Source organism: Acanthochromis polyacanthus, chromosome 12 (genome assembly GCF_021347895.1).
Source record: "Acanthochromis polyacanthus isolate Apoly-LR-REF ecotype Palm Island chromosome 12, KAUST_Apoly_ChrSc, whole genome shotgun sequence".
Classification (NCBI taxonomy): domain Eukaryota; kingdom Metazoa; phylum Chordata; class Actinopteri; family Pomacentridae; genus Acanthochromis; species Acanthochromis polyacanthus.
In genome coordinates this window covers 18,730,232-18,746,189 of record NC_067124.1, presented here as the reverse complement: position 1 = coordinate 18,746,189, position 15,958 = coordinate 18,730,232, and the positions used below count along the sequence as shown (strand labels likewise).

Here is a 15,958-nt window from a genome sequence, read left to right as displayed (position 1 = left end):
GCTGGCCAGTTGGTTTCATCTCAGTGTGCGAGCGAGCCAATAGAAAAGCATTTTGCCCCTCCTGCTTTACTGCAGAATTCCGAGGCTTTCAGCCAGAAGCATCGCGAGTCTCTAGGCTGAAATTTTGTAGAAATGGACGCACAAGGTTAGATCCTAGTTGTCGTGATTGTGTTTGTTCTTCATGTAATGTATTTATGTAACATAAAATAGTAGGTCTGTGTGCATTAGGCTGTTGCATGTGATAAGCACCCCTGGATGTGTCATCGGTCGTGTTGGTCCTATAATGAGCATGTCGTGCAGCTCCATAGGCTGTGTCACCTTAGTAGTAAGGGTGCAGCAGGAAAAGGAGACAGCAATACATCCATATGTGTGTGTGTGGGGGGGCAGAAACCATGAGGGTGAAGCCAGAGTTGCAGGTCAGTACACAGTTCAGGGAAATGGTGGGAAGCCCAAAAGAGCATGTAACCTACATGCATATATTAGCAGGTGTAGTTGTGACAGTGCAGTGTGAGCACCTGAGCTGCTGTACAGACACTGAGTGACAAAGGGGAAATACCTAAGTGCAAGTGAAAAAAAAAAACACTCTGACCAGGCTTGTTTCTGTGCTGTAAATATTTTTTTACCAAGCTCAAGAGTCGTAACTTTGCTTTACATTTAGTACAGCTGTAAAAAGATGTTTTTAACTGTGGAGATGTGGGATGTGCACATACCTGCACTGTGACAGAGCTAGTATAACAAATCAGTCTGCATTCTTTAAACACTGGACAGAGAGATTGATATAGAAGTTACAATAAACAGACAGAGAGGTATGCTGAGGGGGGAAAAACAGTGTAGCAGAGACAGGAAACAAACGGGTTGATGGACAGATGTCTAATGTTCAATATCAATCACAAAAAGTGCAACGACGGAGAGACGGAGGACGTGCAAGAGCGAGGGAGCTGCCCCATATGCAGCAGTGAGTTGCTATTGCGGGCCTTTAGTCACATTCTTTTCCTCTGTGCTTTTCACTTGCGATGCTGCAGTGAGAGCACACGCGAGGGCATTTAGTTGCATACCCACACACATGCATGCATGCACTGGAATGCCTGATTTGCAAGGGAAAGCTGCGAGTCACGCCTGCTGTCCCTGCAGCAGATTGCTGTTATGCCTCACTGCCTGCCTTGCTGTGGACCCAGGCATTGACTGTGTAGCACCACGACACTCCAAACCATCAGAGTGAGGTTAGCTCAGCTGTAACACCCTTCAGAAATGCTCTTATGGTGTGGTTAGTTTATTTAAGCTATCTGAATACAAGGGATAAGACTAGATAATGCCACAAATGGAATTAAGCACTGAGTAATCATATTGTTTGTGGTTGTTTGGTGTTTTTGCAACCTTCTTGAGCTACCCAGGTGGGTAGAGTGAAATTTCAAGCACACATTGTTTTGACACTTTGGTAAATGTCACCCATCTAACACTAATAAGATGTTAAAGTACAATATATGTTGATAGTTTATTACGTTTCTGGTTTCAAAGAAGAATTTGCCTTGCTTATAAAATGGGCATTCATGTCGGTTGTTGATCTTTTGGCACCCACTGTTCTGCCCGTAGAATGTTAGCCCTTAAAAGTCACTGCTGGTGCCATGAAACGTAGCACGAGTACGAATATTTAGCCAACAAAATGTGTGATTTATGACCAAAGAATTCAGGCATAAGGAAATGAACTATCATTAGTTTAGACTCTTTTATTCTATCACTGCAGTAATGACAGTACGAATGCCTTGTAGTAAAAATAATCCAGCTTCAATGCTTGTCAGAGCGTACCACTGAAACTTAAAAACATAATGTCTTCCTAAAGTGAAAGCAGTTTGGTATCATAGCATTGTAATGATTTCTCAGAAGCTTGTTTTTTTTGCAAATCTATGCAAGGAATGTATAAAATAGCAGTAACACAATAAACAGACTTTCATTAAAAAAAACAACAACAACTTGACACTCGGAAAATTCAGTGTTTTTGTGAGACTGTAAGAGATTTTGATTAAATATGACGGTCAGTGTAAAGCTGTGGCATGAGCAAAAATGACATTAATACTGTATATTATATGGCATCTGTATGCTAGCTGTTTCATTCATGTAATTTGATTAGGTGTATAATATCCTTGCACTGTGTTAGTGATTAGACATGTACAGTATACAGGCAATAGACAGTGAGGATAATAATTTGATCCTGAAGCATGCAGTGTTGTCTGTGAGGGTGACTGTGTCAGCATGGTGCTGCTAATAAAGTTCTTTTCAATCTCGTTTCAACCAAAATGGCTGCCAGCAGTACCCTTTCATAACCTCTGTCACGCCTTCACGTTTCTCCCTTCTTCCTGCTTCCCATCACCCAACGCTTGCAGTACAAGAAAGAAGGGGAGGGAAAACTTCCCCCCAATTCTCGCGCTCCACAGCAACTGCAGTCAGATGACCTTGTCTCTGACTTGCTCTGCTGAGTCAGAAATTGAGGGATGTGTAAGGGGGATGCAGGAGGAAGAGATTAGAAGGCAGAGGGAAAAAGAGGGAGAGAGATGGCAGGGAGAGAAAGCTGGAACTTATAACTCATTCTGTCTCTGTGGATGCTGCTCACGCTGTGTCGTAGTAATTTACATGGAGCTGATTTGTGGAGGTTGCAGAGTGGCCGCCCATACAGGACTCAGCCAAGACGGACGAAGTGCCATGTGCATGTGTGATAGGATAGTCGATGATGCTGGAAATATGGCGTCCAAGGTGTTCTGTATGAGTCAGGGCTGCATTTGAACACTGTGGGTCATGGGTTTTTCTGTCATAGACGTGTGTATGGAGTAAAACCTGTGGATATATATACACACGTTTTACTCCATACATTTTTTATATATACATATACATATATATGTATATGTGTGTGTGTGTGTGTATACATACATATATACATATATATGTATATGTCTATATGTGTGTGTGCGTGTTTTGTGTGTGTGTGTGCGTGTGTGTGTGTGGTTAAGACACAAAATGGCTAAAAGCATGTGGAGACATTGCATTAATGTAGTATTTCATTCCTAAACATGCAATTTCAAAACCGTGTTAATTCATATGCTTCTATAAAAGCCTCTGCTCTTCTTGGAAGGCCTTCCACAAGATTTGGCAGCAGGAATTTGCTGCCATTCAGCCACAACAGCACCAGTGAGGTCAGGTACTGATGCTGGGAAACAAGATTTAACTTGTAGTCAGTTTTCCATTTCACCTGAAAGGTGTCAAATAGGGTTGGAGTCAGGACTCTTTGTTGGTATTTTTTTATTTTCTACCTACATATAACTGACACAGAAGCATTTTTATATGGAAATGTCCTTGCGTACAACATCATTAGCATATTGCAAATAATAAAACATCCACCCTAGTTCGTATGCAAACAGGGGTGTCCACATACTTCTGGCTATTTAGCATGTCTATGGACAGCTAAAATTAGGAGTTGTATGTGGTTGTAAGGAGTCATTTGTAGCTGTGTATGTGTGTGTGTATATGTGCATGTGTGAAGGTGATCTCAGCTAATCCGGTTTTATAAATGTCTGACATAATCTGTGTTCCACTCACAGCGTCCAGAACAGACAGAAGGGAGGAAAAGAGGCAGAGATCGAGAGACGAGGGGAAGACAGAGGAAAGAGGCAGGAACGAAAACAGGAGAGGGTTAAGATGGCAGAGGACAGAAAGATGGAAAGACAGATGGGCTAAACGAAGATGACAGAAGTGAAGCATGAGAAGGGAAAGGAAGGGAGGGAAGGAATGGGATGAAGAGGGCAAGAAATAAGACATAGATGAAGTAGAACAGAGCCAGGTGGGTGGTGGAAAATTCCTGTGGGATTTAGTGTGGAAACAATTGACACAAAACTGCCACAGGACATAAGAATGACACTGGGGAGGAAGGGCAGAAGCTGTATTTAGAAACTGAATAAGGAATGCAAGAAAAGCAGAAGTGGAAACACATGCGCATCGTTGTTTTTCCATCATTTCATCTGGTTTAGATTAATTTCCTGGAAGCCTAACCTAACCCTAACCAGAGCTACTACTTGCCTAATCCTGACACTTACCTGAACCCTAAGCCAAGTCTTCAAGCTAAAATTCAATGATTTACAATATGAGGGCTTTTTGTCTCTCTAAAGGGAGGCTGGCACCAACACTGTGATTGTGTAAACAAATAAAGAAAAAGAAAAAAAGAGAAGTGTCTTCTTCCTCACTCTAAGAGATGCAACAAAGGTACCAAGAGAGTCAGGAAATTGTCAATCAGGACAAAAAAATTACAGCGCACTCCATGATTATTGGCACCTCTGGTTAAGGGGTGCCAGTTGAAAACCTTAAAATAAATTCAATTTTTGTAGCAGAAGCATACTCTCACACTGAAAATTGTTTAAAAATGTATTATAGGAGAAGATGAGGTGCTGTTTTGTTGACAAAAAGGAGGTTGTACAAAGTATTAACATCAGTAAGTGCTTATAATTGTGGCACATATGATTTGATGTAAAAGAATTATTTCTTTATGTGTGATTTTTTCCCCCACTGAATAAATGCACTAGTATTAAAGGTTGGATTTTCCCCTTTTTTCATTGTGGTCCTGTATTATTTAGAAAAAGAAATGAATTTATTAGAAGCTAAAGAACACATCTTAACCAGGGGTGCCAATAATTATGGAGGGGGCTGGATATTACCTGTGATCCAGAGGTGTACAGGGTATTTAAGAATTCTGTGTTTAATCCCCAAAATTGTTTCCTTGAAGTGTAGTGATGGATTGGAAACACCAATTAGACATCTGTTGTTTGTTAGAGAATGAATGTTACAGAAAATCTAGTTGGAACAGTTAACTAATTCATACCATATTTTAAAACATTCTAACTTTGTTTTGCTTATCTTTGTGGCATTACATTTAGAGACTCATGACAGCTGACATTTTAATTTTCCCAGAGAACCACAGATGTGGGCAATAAAATTACTGCTCAGCACCGTTTGAGTGCTCCAGTTGTCCATGCCATCAAGCACAAAAAGTGCCTGGCACCTGGCATCCCTAATGCAGCCTTTTATCGTGCTATTAATAACACCTTTGCCAGATTGTAAGGTTTCAGATGTTGGGAACCTCACAAGCCGGATGGAAATGCCAAGTGGTATGGAGGGGTGGAGTGTGATGGTAAAAAGAGCCACAGCAGACGGGAGTTTTTTTTTTTTTTCCAGAGCTCTGATATTTTTTCTGGGTTTTTAATTAATCCAAAAACTTACAATAAAAGATTCTGAAGAGGCAACAAACGGTACATGAAGAACATGTGGCAGCATTCCTGTTCAGCAGAGCACACAGCCTGACCCCTCTCACACGCACACTCCTCACACCTGCCACCTAATCATTCCAGATCATACCATTATCACCATCTCCTCACACCAAACTCATCTCCCCCACCAGATTTACCTGGCTAATACACTCAAGACTACACACAACATACACAGAACTATACAGGAAAATGAAACCCATAATAAACCAAAGAATTAACTAAACAAAAATCTAAACAAAATCAAACACTCTAACAACTCCCCCCCCCTCTATCTCGACTGCCTGGTATGATCTAATCACTGATCAAATCCAGGTGCGCCACCCCTGGGTGCATCTCCAAGTGTGCACTTCATGAACACGCCCCCTGGAAACAGAACTCAGAGGGAGAAGTTAGAGGGATATCAAATAAACATAACAAAACCAAAATAACTTCCTGTATCAGTCTGTCAGTTCATGCAGCTTTACAGTAGTGAGGAGGATGCTTCATCAGCTCCCTCACACAGATTATCTGCCATGAAAGTTGAGAATAAACAATTAAAATGTTGAGTGTCAAGAAATATGTCCAGAACTTTCTCAGAACACACTCACATGTGAATATGCACAAACACTGGCACAACATACATTTACAATATATCAGATTAATTTGCCAGTTCATGTAATAATCAAACCAAATGTAGGCATGTCTTCAGCTTGCCACATGGCCAGTAAACACCTATCTGTACATCTGGTTCAAATGCATTTCCTCTGTCTGTCCTCCCTGACCCCTCCTCCTTCTCTTCTTCCAGTAGCTGTCCTTTCAGCACCACAGCCACTGCAGCAAAGCCCTATTCCTCTCTGCCTTCACCGCCATGGTTTACTTTTGTTGTTGTTATTGTTTTGTAACTCTACGCACATCTTAGCAAGAAAACTAAGCTGATAAATGAGTCATGGAAAAGCCATGCCTCCAATGTCGCATTACAGTTGATCTCCACTGTTTCAAATGCCTTTTCTTGTTTTCTATATCGGATGAAGTAGATTATGAAATGTATTGCTGTCGTGTGGTTTTGGTTAATGCATTTCCCTGAAACATTAGCAGCAGCTGCTTTGTTATGTCTGAGTCAGTGGTTTCAACAGAGCATCTTTTGTACATTCAAAGTCAAGACTGAAAGAACTGTGAATGGAAATAAATGGAAATAAAGAGCATTTAATGAAGCCTCTCAGTTTGCAAGGCCATTAGATGCAAACATCCGTCCACATGTTCACCATTTTATGTAGCTGCCTACGACTGCATGTTTATTCTCAGTATGCACTGAAAGTACACTCAAAGTTCCATTAAGACCATAATTGCTAATATACCAATATCCCACCATTACAGTTTTTTTTTATTATATCACTCTTTCTCAGCCATACAAATTCCCAGAAATTTGGCTTGATAGCAGACTGTCATTTACGATTCATATTTAACATTTGATTTAAAGGTTAAAAAGCATACTTGGCTTTCTGCATTAAATTAATGATGTGTCATTTTTTTGTATTTGTACAAACATACTCTCTTCTGTGAAGCTGCTAGAAATTTCTCTGCACTAATTTGGAAGATGTTCATTTAATGGCCTTTAATATGTACACTCCCAAAGAGGTAATTTAAAAAAAAAAACACTTGTGTGGATGCAAAACAGCTCTTTAGGGGTTCTAAAGAAATAGAAACTTTGGTAAATACATTTATTACTTGTCGAGTTGGCTGAGAGGATTGATATTGTTGTCATGTGTGTTTAGTCAACCACCAGCTAGCTTAGCATAAATGCTTGAAACAGGAGACTGACTTTGTTTAGAGTTAATTTAAAAAAAAACTGCTCACCAGAACTGTTTAAGCTCATATTTTGTGCACACATGTCCATCCAAAACAGTGTAATGAGTCTATAAATTAACATTATGTGCTCGAGTATTTACTGACTAGGTGTTACCTTCTAAGAGTTTCTGCTGGCTGACTTAGAAACCTGCAGTTACAACCAGCCTTGAAGAAGTTTCTGTGACTGGCTGAGATAAAACCTCAAGTTTGGCTTTTGTTAGGATTTAACATTTTAAATCATGTCAACAAGTCACCGTTAGAGGTTACAGATCCAGGCTAGCTCTCCTTTTTCAGTCTTTGCGCTAAAATAAGGTAGTTGCTGCAACTTTATACTTTTAGCACTGTTATTAAAACTGTGTTGTTCTCCTAACTCACTCTCTGCACGAGGGGATATAAGAATATTTCGCAAAAAGTCAAACTACTGACATTAATTCAATTCTTTAGCTACTCCAAAGACACAAAAATCTAAATTAAAGACTAGCAAAATTGCAAAGAAGGAGTCCTAACAGGCTAAAGTTCAAGGGTAAATCTATTATCAGTGGTTCAGATCAATGAATCACAAGGAGACTACTCACACATATTTTTGTTTCTATGGTTAGCTAAGCTGTGACATAAAAATATTGTTAAAATTCCTGAGGTACTTAACAAAAAGCAGTCATTTGTACTTAATTCCTCAATGTCAAATTGCTTTGTAAATGACGCACCATCAGGGAAAATGGCTTTTGAGTACTGTGATAATTTAGCAGATTAGCATATGAGCCGTTCAGCTAAGATTTAAAACCTATAAAGTGGTGGACTCAGTTTTAGAATTTGTCAGAATGATGCTCTTTTGATGTTTTATCAGCCACTTTTAAATCTGCTTTCCACTCCGTACAGCACATTTGACTGAAGCTCTTCTCTGTAGAGGTCATGTTGCTAACTGTCTATCAGCCAAAGCTGCTCTGTAGCTGTTTGCTTTGTGTTTTTGGGTCTGCTGAGCTTGTAGTGTGTCATGCTTACTTATCATAGAGGGAAAGGTTCGCTTAGTTCAGACAGGGTGGGCTATCTGTAAGCATGGATCAAGTGCTCTTTTCATTATTTTTGTGCATTAGTGTATTTGCAGGCGAACATCCTTCACAAATCTGACAAGTGACCTGTCAGGAGGAGTCCTACAAGCAGCCCCTTCTTGATTTATGAAACAGGATAGCGAGGATGTAAGATTTATAGTGGGCATCCTGTGTTAGCTGTGTCTTTTGGATTGGATACATGTAAGCTAGCAAGTGTGTCTATGTGTGTAGCAAGTACAGTAAGTGGCCTCAGGAGTGATGGAAATGATGACAGTATTGTAGCAGAGCTGGAGTGGAGCCATGTGCTACACAGGGGAACCGGCCCTTTAATGCCTATCGGCCAATCAGGCAGGGGATGCTGGGAGTAGGCTGTCCTTGGGAATGACCTTGCAGGGGGGCTGAGGGATGGAGAGTGTAGAGAGGAAACAGCGCACAGAGGGGCCAGATAAAGGATAGGAAACCAAGGACTGGTACACAGAGTACACGGAGGATGGGGGAAGTCTGAGTAACTGATGAGGCAGGGTGCTGGAGAGAATTCACAGCAATAAAGATGTGAAATGTATTTATCTATACCACAAAGGCAATTTACTACAACATGAAGCGGACAGATGGCCACAATAAGTAGATGGATAGTTTGATGTAGGCTGGTAGCAGACAGATAAATAAGAGATGGATAGTTGAGGACACTAAGAGGATTAAAAGTTCAGCTGCGTAGTTGTGCCTAATTCCACCTCTCTGTCTCTTTCTCTCCCCCTCTACAGCAGACATGCAGACGTCACCCCTTCCCGATTAAATTGACAGCATGCCACACTCTTACATTACATAAGAATTCCTCTGAAAGGGATGAAAGAGAGGAATGAGAATAGGGCTCAGATTCAGAGGTTGTAATAACGTGGGCATAAAAATGTGGTTTAAGCTGGGGGGGAAGTTAATTCTATCTACACAGCAGTATATTGATATCCACCACACATTTAACGGTTACTGATGTTCTCATAGAACTTTTAACATACAAGCAAAAGGTGTATTTCCACTTTGTCTTCATTACAATTAAGATACAAACTTCATAAACAAACGACTGAGTTTAAAAAAACGTACTCCTATTTATTACACCTCAGTTAATCTTGGTAATATTCTAACAATGCATTTATTTGAAGAGTGCCAAGTAAGGTATCCAGGCCTCCTCCATACGTGGTGTCAGCAGCAGGAGCAGAAAAGTGTTGGCCTTACTAGACGCACAGTCTTGTGTGTGGCCCCATTCTGTTCCAGATGACAGAGTGGGAGTGCTTTCTTTCTGTGTGCATGCGTGTGCGTCTGCCTCAGAGAAAGATGGTGCAAAAGTAACTAAGACCATAGCGTGCCTTAATATGTTGGTGTCTGCATACGTCAGCATATTTGTGCATGAAACATGCGCACTGTGTGTGTGTGTGTGTGTGTGTGTGTGTGTGTGTGTGTGTGTGTGTGTGTGTGTGTGTGTGTGTGTGTGTGTGTGTGTGTGTGTGTGTGACTGGGGGTCTGCTGCAGCTGCGCCCAGTGACTCACTGTGATGGAGTGTTAGCCCATCGCTATACTAGTTACACAACCTCAGCAATGTTTTCATTATCACTGTACCCAGTCACCTCAGACAGAAGTCTCCACCCTGTCCCCTCTCTGTTGGACCATTCAGGTGACAAACACACTTACACAAATGCATAGAACTCAGAGGTAAAGCCTGCATAAAAATAAGCCTTTATTCTGCCTGCTAATTTTGGTACGTCATTTGTCTTCTAAGAGTGTGTGCAAAAAGTAGCTTTGCGTGCGCACATCTGTGTGTGATTCTGCGTCTTCTGTGCCCTGGGCTTGTCCACTGGATGTGAATCCGTGCCCTTATCTTGAGCGCCGTTCTGACAGAAAGAGGCTGCTGTGTGCTCGTTACTGACTCTCACATTGTTCTCTCAGTGGGAGTGTGTGTAAGTGACTTGGTAATTGGCTGCTTTGTCTTTCTGTGCGCATTTACACACACAGTTACAGGCAGCAGCCCAAATGAAAGCTGGTCTTTGAGAGGCTTGCCGTCTGCATGACGGGCAGCGTGTACAAATCATGACTAAGACGTTTATCATTCATCAGATATCAAATGTGTAGCATTGAACAGTCAAGGTCACCTCAATGAAATGACCCTTGAGACAGGATGAGGTCACCCTGGCAACCACCAGTCCTTTACTCCCGCCCTCCTTTCATTTCACTCCTCATTATATTACTCATCTGTCACACATGCTACAAACATCTACGCAAGATGTGCAATGTAAAGAGGAATTACACTGCATCCAAGTAGCTTAGTCAATACAGGAAAATAAGAGTTATGTAAGAGCAAAAATTGCACTCATCAGGACACCACTTGCTAATGAGAAACAGGGAGAGAAGAGGGGAACGATGCATGCAAATCATATCAAACACTTCTTCTCAAGAACATTGCCAAATTACATCCCATTTTATCCCTCACTGATGCAGAGAGGCTGGTCCATTCATCTCCTTCAGGCTGGACTACTGCAGCGTACTATATCTGTGGATTCCTGCCAGGATTCTCCAGCCTGCTGCTTGGATACTAATAGGAGAGTGGTAACACTACCAATTTCCTTTGCAAACTACACGAGACACCTGTCTCTGTCGGAAGAGTTAACGTGCTCCTCAATATTAATGTGCTGTATTTGTAGATAACATACCTGCATACCAGTATTCCAGAAGATATGCTTAGATGCTGCTCATTTGCACTGATGCATACATAATTTCAAGGAAACAGGATTGTTTTTCCAACCTTCAAGCATCTACAAATTCCACTAGAGTTGTTGAAGAGGTTTCAAGATCATTTGTTTCAAAGGGCATGGATTTACATTATAGGCTATGTTAGTTTCACCTTGAAATGATAAGTCACCTACTACACGCAGGGAGTCTGCCTGCTGAGTGAAAATGGTACATGGAACACAAGTGGAAACGCTGGGAAAGAGCTTAAGTGTGCATTTTTTTCCTTTCATGTCGCTCTGTCTTGCATCCTCTACAGACTCACCTCTTTATTACGCTTCTTCTCTCCTTCCCTTTTGCCCTTTCTTTCTTTCTCCCTTTGCAAGTGGCATCATGGGAAGTGTAACTCAAGTGGTAACATGTCAGTCTCACTCAACCCTTAATGCCCAAGATACGCTGTTTGCGTCTTACATGTATTTTCGCAGCAAACAACTGGAGGGAGCGTGTCTATGTGCAGCACGTGTGAACAGATGAATAATGTGATGAGGGGAGGAGAGATAAAAGGAAAAGGGGATGTGGGGGGAGGCGAGTCTCCAGGGTTATTTGACTGGGGTGACCCTAACGGCTGATTGGCTAATTCCCCTGTCCTCTGAGCCGTCCCATGATGCTTAGAGGAAGGATAGCTCCCAAGGTTATGCATGCCAACACATGGAGGGAACATGCAGCTTGCAACACAACTGCTCTCATGCACACACAAGTGAAGCGGAGCCTTATCCGTGGCAAAGCCTGGGAGATTGTCACATTTCCATTTAAACTGCCACAGACGTGTTGTATCAGCAAGTCATTCACGTCCTTAGAAGATCAAGGTGAGAGACAGAGGACAGCGTAGCTATACACAGATGCTCTTGAACTTGTTGAAAAAAACCTTTGTCCCATTTTATTTTTTGCTAAACAAAAGCAGTTCTAAAACAGCTGATTAAGCAATTGACAGAAAATCAGCTGACAAAAAATACTTGGTTTAGTATTGAATTAACTGATCTTATAAAAGATTTAAAAATATATTTGATGTGCTCAAGTATGCTTTGTTTGTTTGTTCTTCATATTATTGTACTGACAGAAGCAGTTAAAAGCTTTGAGATTTGAAAAAAAAACATTTAATCTGAGATTTTATCAATTTTTTAAACCTTTAATTCATTGATTAATATAAAATGACTAAACTAATGAACTGATGTTGAATATTTTTAATGGAAGGCCCCTCCAGAGGGTCCAATCTGTCCTATAGAATGACTTTGCAAAGTGGAAAAATTACAGAGAAGACATTAACTGCAGATTGTAAATTTGTAAAACTATAAATTAAAAAAAAATTCTCAACCATGACAAGTTGTTTTGATCATAAACTAAAACACTAGATTGCTCAGTGTTCTTTTATCGTTTTGTATCTCATTTTTGTAAAATTTTGTCTTGTTTTTTGTCTTATTTTTGGGCTGACTTTTGTTGTTTGCCTCATGTATATGTCGTTTTGTTTCTCGTTTTTTCATTTTCTTTTTGTCTTGCTTGTGTTTTTTATCTTATTTTTGTCATTTAGTATATTGCTTAATTTTTGTTTTGTGTGATGTTTTTGTCATTTTGTGTGTTGTTTTTGCCATTTTGTGTTTTTTGTCTCACTTGTGTTGTCCATTTTTGTTGCTTTGACACTTGTTTGTCCAATTTTTGTCTGTTTTTGTTTTTTTTAATGTCGTTTCTCTCATTTTTCTCATTTTGTGTCTCATTTTTGTAATATTTTGTCTTGTTTTTATTGATTTTTGTCTTTTTTTTTTGTCTGACTCTTGTCATTTTGGTCATAAAGTAAAATACTATATTATCAGTTCCAGATACCTGTGACTAAATGTTTTGTTCCTTTGTAGAATTCTGTGATCTGAAAGTTGTAATGTGTAAATGATAAACTGAGACATAATGTTGCTAAAATTGAATTAATTTTTCTTCAGAAATTTCAGATTGTTCATAATGTTTGGTAAAAAGATAATTCCTTGAATGTGAACATTTTCGGAATGTGCTTTTTTGCACTAAAACAAAGGAAACACGTGGAGTTGTGATTATTTGTTGGCCATTATGCTATGATTTTACTGGTCCGGCCTACTTCAGATCAAACTGGGCTGAATGTGGGCCCTGAACTGGAATGAGTTTGACACCCCATGAGTTGAAACAGCTCCACATATTTACACTTCTACATTCAAATTCTGACACATAAAACATATTAAAAGATTGTGTCAGATTATTCTGGGTTTTAGAAATGGTAGTTCAAAAGAATCTAAGAGATTTATTAGCTTCTACTAATTTTTATCTGCTGCATTTAGTCCCGTGTGTCTTCACAGCATTCTAACTTGTCTTGTGTTCTTACCAAGTGATGACAGCTTAAGGATATGGTTTTGTGCCATGCAGCTGAGAGAATATGTCTGCAAATGGACCACAAGATTTTAAATAAATAAATAAAACACTAGATGTTTTTCGCAGCAGATAAGTGCATACAACCCATACTGACTAACCAGCAACACTTTCTTCAACCATATAAGATGAAGGCACACATATCATGGGGTAGCTGTCATTGTGTTCTTGTTGACATCTGCTAACCGTGCTCGTAGATGTACTCAATGAATTCAGACGTTGGCAGCTGTTTCCATGAGGATTATGGAGAATTGTGGATATAACTACAGGCTTCATCAAACTGAAACAAACATCTGGACACGCCCTGGCAGCTCATCAGGCAGATACACAGACACATACAAGCACACATGTATGCACACACCTCATTAACTGGAGCAGCTCTAACGCACAAAGAAGTCACGATTCATTAGATTATGCCATGTTAGCTAGTGCATGCTAATATTTTGTGCCACTAAATCAAGACCCGTTTACTCAGACTCAGTGAGGGGTCATTCATCACTGGGTGAAGATATTCAACTGTCTCCCCGGTAGCCATCTGTAAGTATTAGTGCAGCTGTGTGTTTGAAGCAGCAAGGTTGCACATGTGCCCAGAAATGTCATTTTGGATTGAATGAAATTAGGGGAGATGAAGGAGAGAGAGTTTGGATGAGTACCCAAGAGGCACTCAGTTGTTCTAATGTTGTGTCATCACAGTAATAAAACATCTGGTACTGGTATGTTGGCCTTGACTGGCTGGTTTTACTTTTTTTATTTACTCAAAACCACACAGCCAAGCAAACAGTAACCCGGACAGACTAAGAAGTCTGTGGCTCCTAGCTCAAAGGAAGTTTGTTTGTACGTAGTCCGACTTTAACAGATGCCCGACTATTTGGTGTAATTCTGTTTGAATGAACATCTTGTATTTGGCCAGGATAAACATGTGGTGTACGCTTTGGTTATTGTTTGATTCAAGTACCTTTTCACTTCATTGCTTTGGACAGATGACAAATTAAAGGATGAATAAACAGCCAGTCTATCACAGCGCCAACACACAGACATGGACAACCAAGCACACTCACATTCACACCTATGGACAATTTGGAATCACAGATTAACTTCAGCATGTCTTTGGACTGTGGGAGGAAGTCAGAGCACCCAATGAAAACCCACACAGGCACAGGGAGAACATGCAAACTCCACACAGAAAGACTCCAGGCCAAGATTCGAATCTATGACCTTCTAACAGAACACACTGAATTCCCAATAGTTAGAATGTCAGGAATTAAGAAAGTATCCAAAAATGAATTGGAACCTCATCATTTGCCACCTCAAGTCATTTCATTCCATGACAACTAAAAATGATTAATCTCTTCTCTCTCCTTTCTGTCTCTCTTCCTCATCTTGTTCAGGTAGAGATCCTGCTACTACATCTGCAGTGCAGGCCAAATGGCTGTGATTGGAACAGAGAGGAGAAACATCCCTTTTTGACTGGATCGGACATACTGTAGGACTCAGAATATTACGACTGAAAAAGAAGACTTTCTTGTAGCCGGGCTTGTTGGAAATAACCAATGTTTATGTGAACACAAGCATAAAAATAAATCAAAAGAGAGGAATGTGGGGGGAAAACTGAAGTGTAATAGGAATGAAACTTTAGAAGATGGCAAATCAGGAGTGAGTGGAAGAACATGTAAAGTCTCCTAGCTAGTGTCCTCTCTGTCACTGTTATGCTATCCTCTCACACGCTTAACATTTCAGCACAGGAGGGATATTGTCCTGCCCAAGTTAAAGCTCATTCAGCTCAGTAAGTATTTATAATTAACACCACGACTGTTAGAGAGATGTAAGCTCACTCAGAATGAAATTTAAAGGGCATGTTGGACTTCTCATCCTTATAAATCAGAAAAATGTAGAGACAGGTACATGGAGTCATTTAGAGGAATGATGCAACCCGAGCTGATAGCATTAAATATTAACCATCACTATAAACCAACCGGCATCATAACTTTCACAGCATACCAAGTCATATTTCTATATGACTGTTCATGGACAAATGGTAGGATGAGAATATGTGCAACATATTTATCTTCTGATACCTGAACTTTCATGACAGGAATTATCTTATAAACAAAGTGATAGCTTTTTCCTAAGACACCCTGGACAGGTCGCTGGTCTTTGGACAGCACATCTTTGGACTGTGGGAGGAAGACGGAAATCCCAGAAAACAGGGAGAACACGTTCCACACAGAAGGAGACTTCAAACACAGGGCCTTCGAGCTGTGAGGAGACAGTGCTAGCCACTTAAACACTGTGCCGCCCTCAATATATGTCATCATATTTTAATTTCAAATGGCATCGTTTTATAGCCATACGTATACAAAATTGTGAGTGACATCATTGTGTAGAGGAATACAAAACATGGTACACTACAACAACATCGCCTATTTGTAGAACAGTGCTGATCTAATGCTAAATAGCACTGAAGCAGCGTCAATTTGTTCGCTGCATGACACTGTTCTGCATGTTATTTATGTTTTGCCTTGATTTGAATGTTTTGAAGACAATCTTTAATAGGTACAGTAATATAGTGACAGCTCTGCCTATATGCTGTACCAGCCACCATGGAGGTTTAATTCATAAAAGGTAACAGCC

The 15,958-nt window shown here is 40.3% G+C and overlaps 1 long non-coding RNA gene across 1 annotated transcript; it reads left to right on the top strand.

Annotated features, from left to right (window-relative positions):
* Nucleotides 1–21: 21 nt before the first annotated feature.
* Nucleotides 22–15,295, top strand: LOC110962823 (uncharacterized). The gene is made up of 2 exons (XR_002596467.2): nucleotides 22–145; nucleotides 14,716–15,295. It is a non-coding gene; the product is annotated as an uncharacterized LOC110962823 (long non-coding RNA).
* The last annotated feature ends 663 nt before the right edge of the window (nucleotides 15,296–15,958 follow it).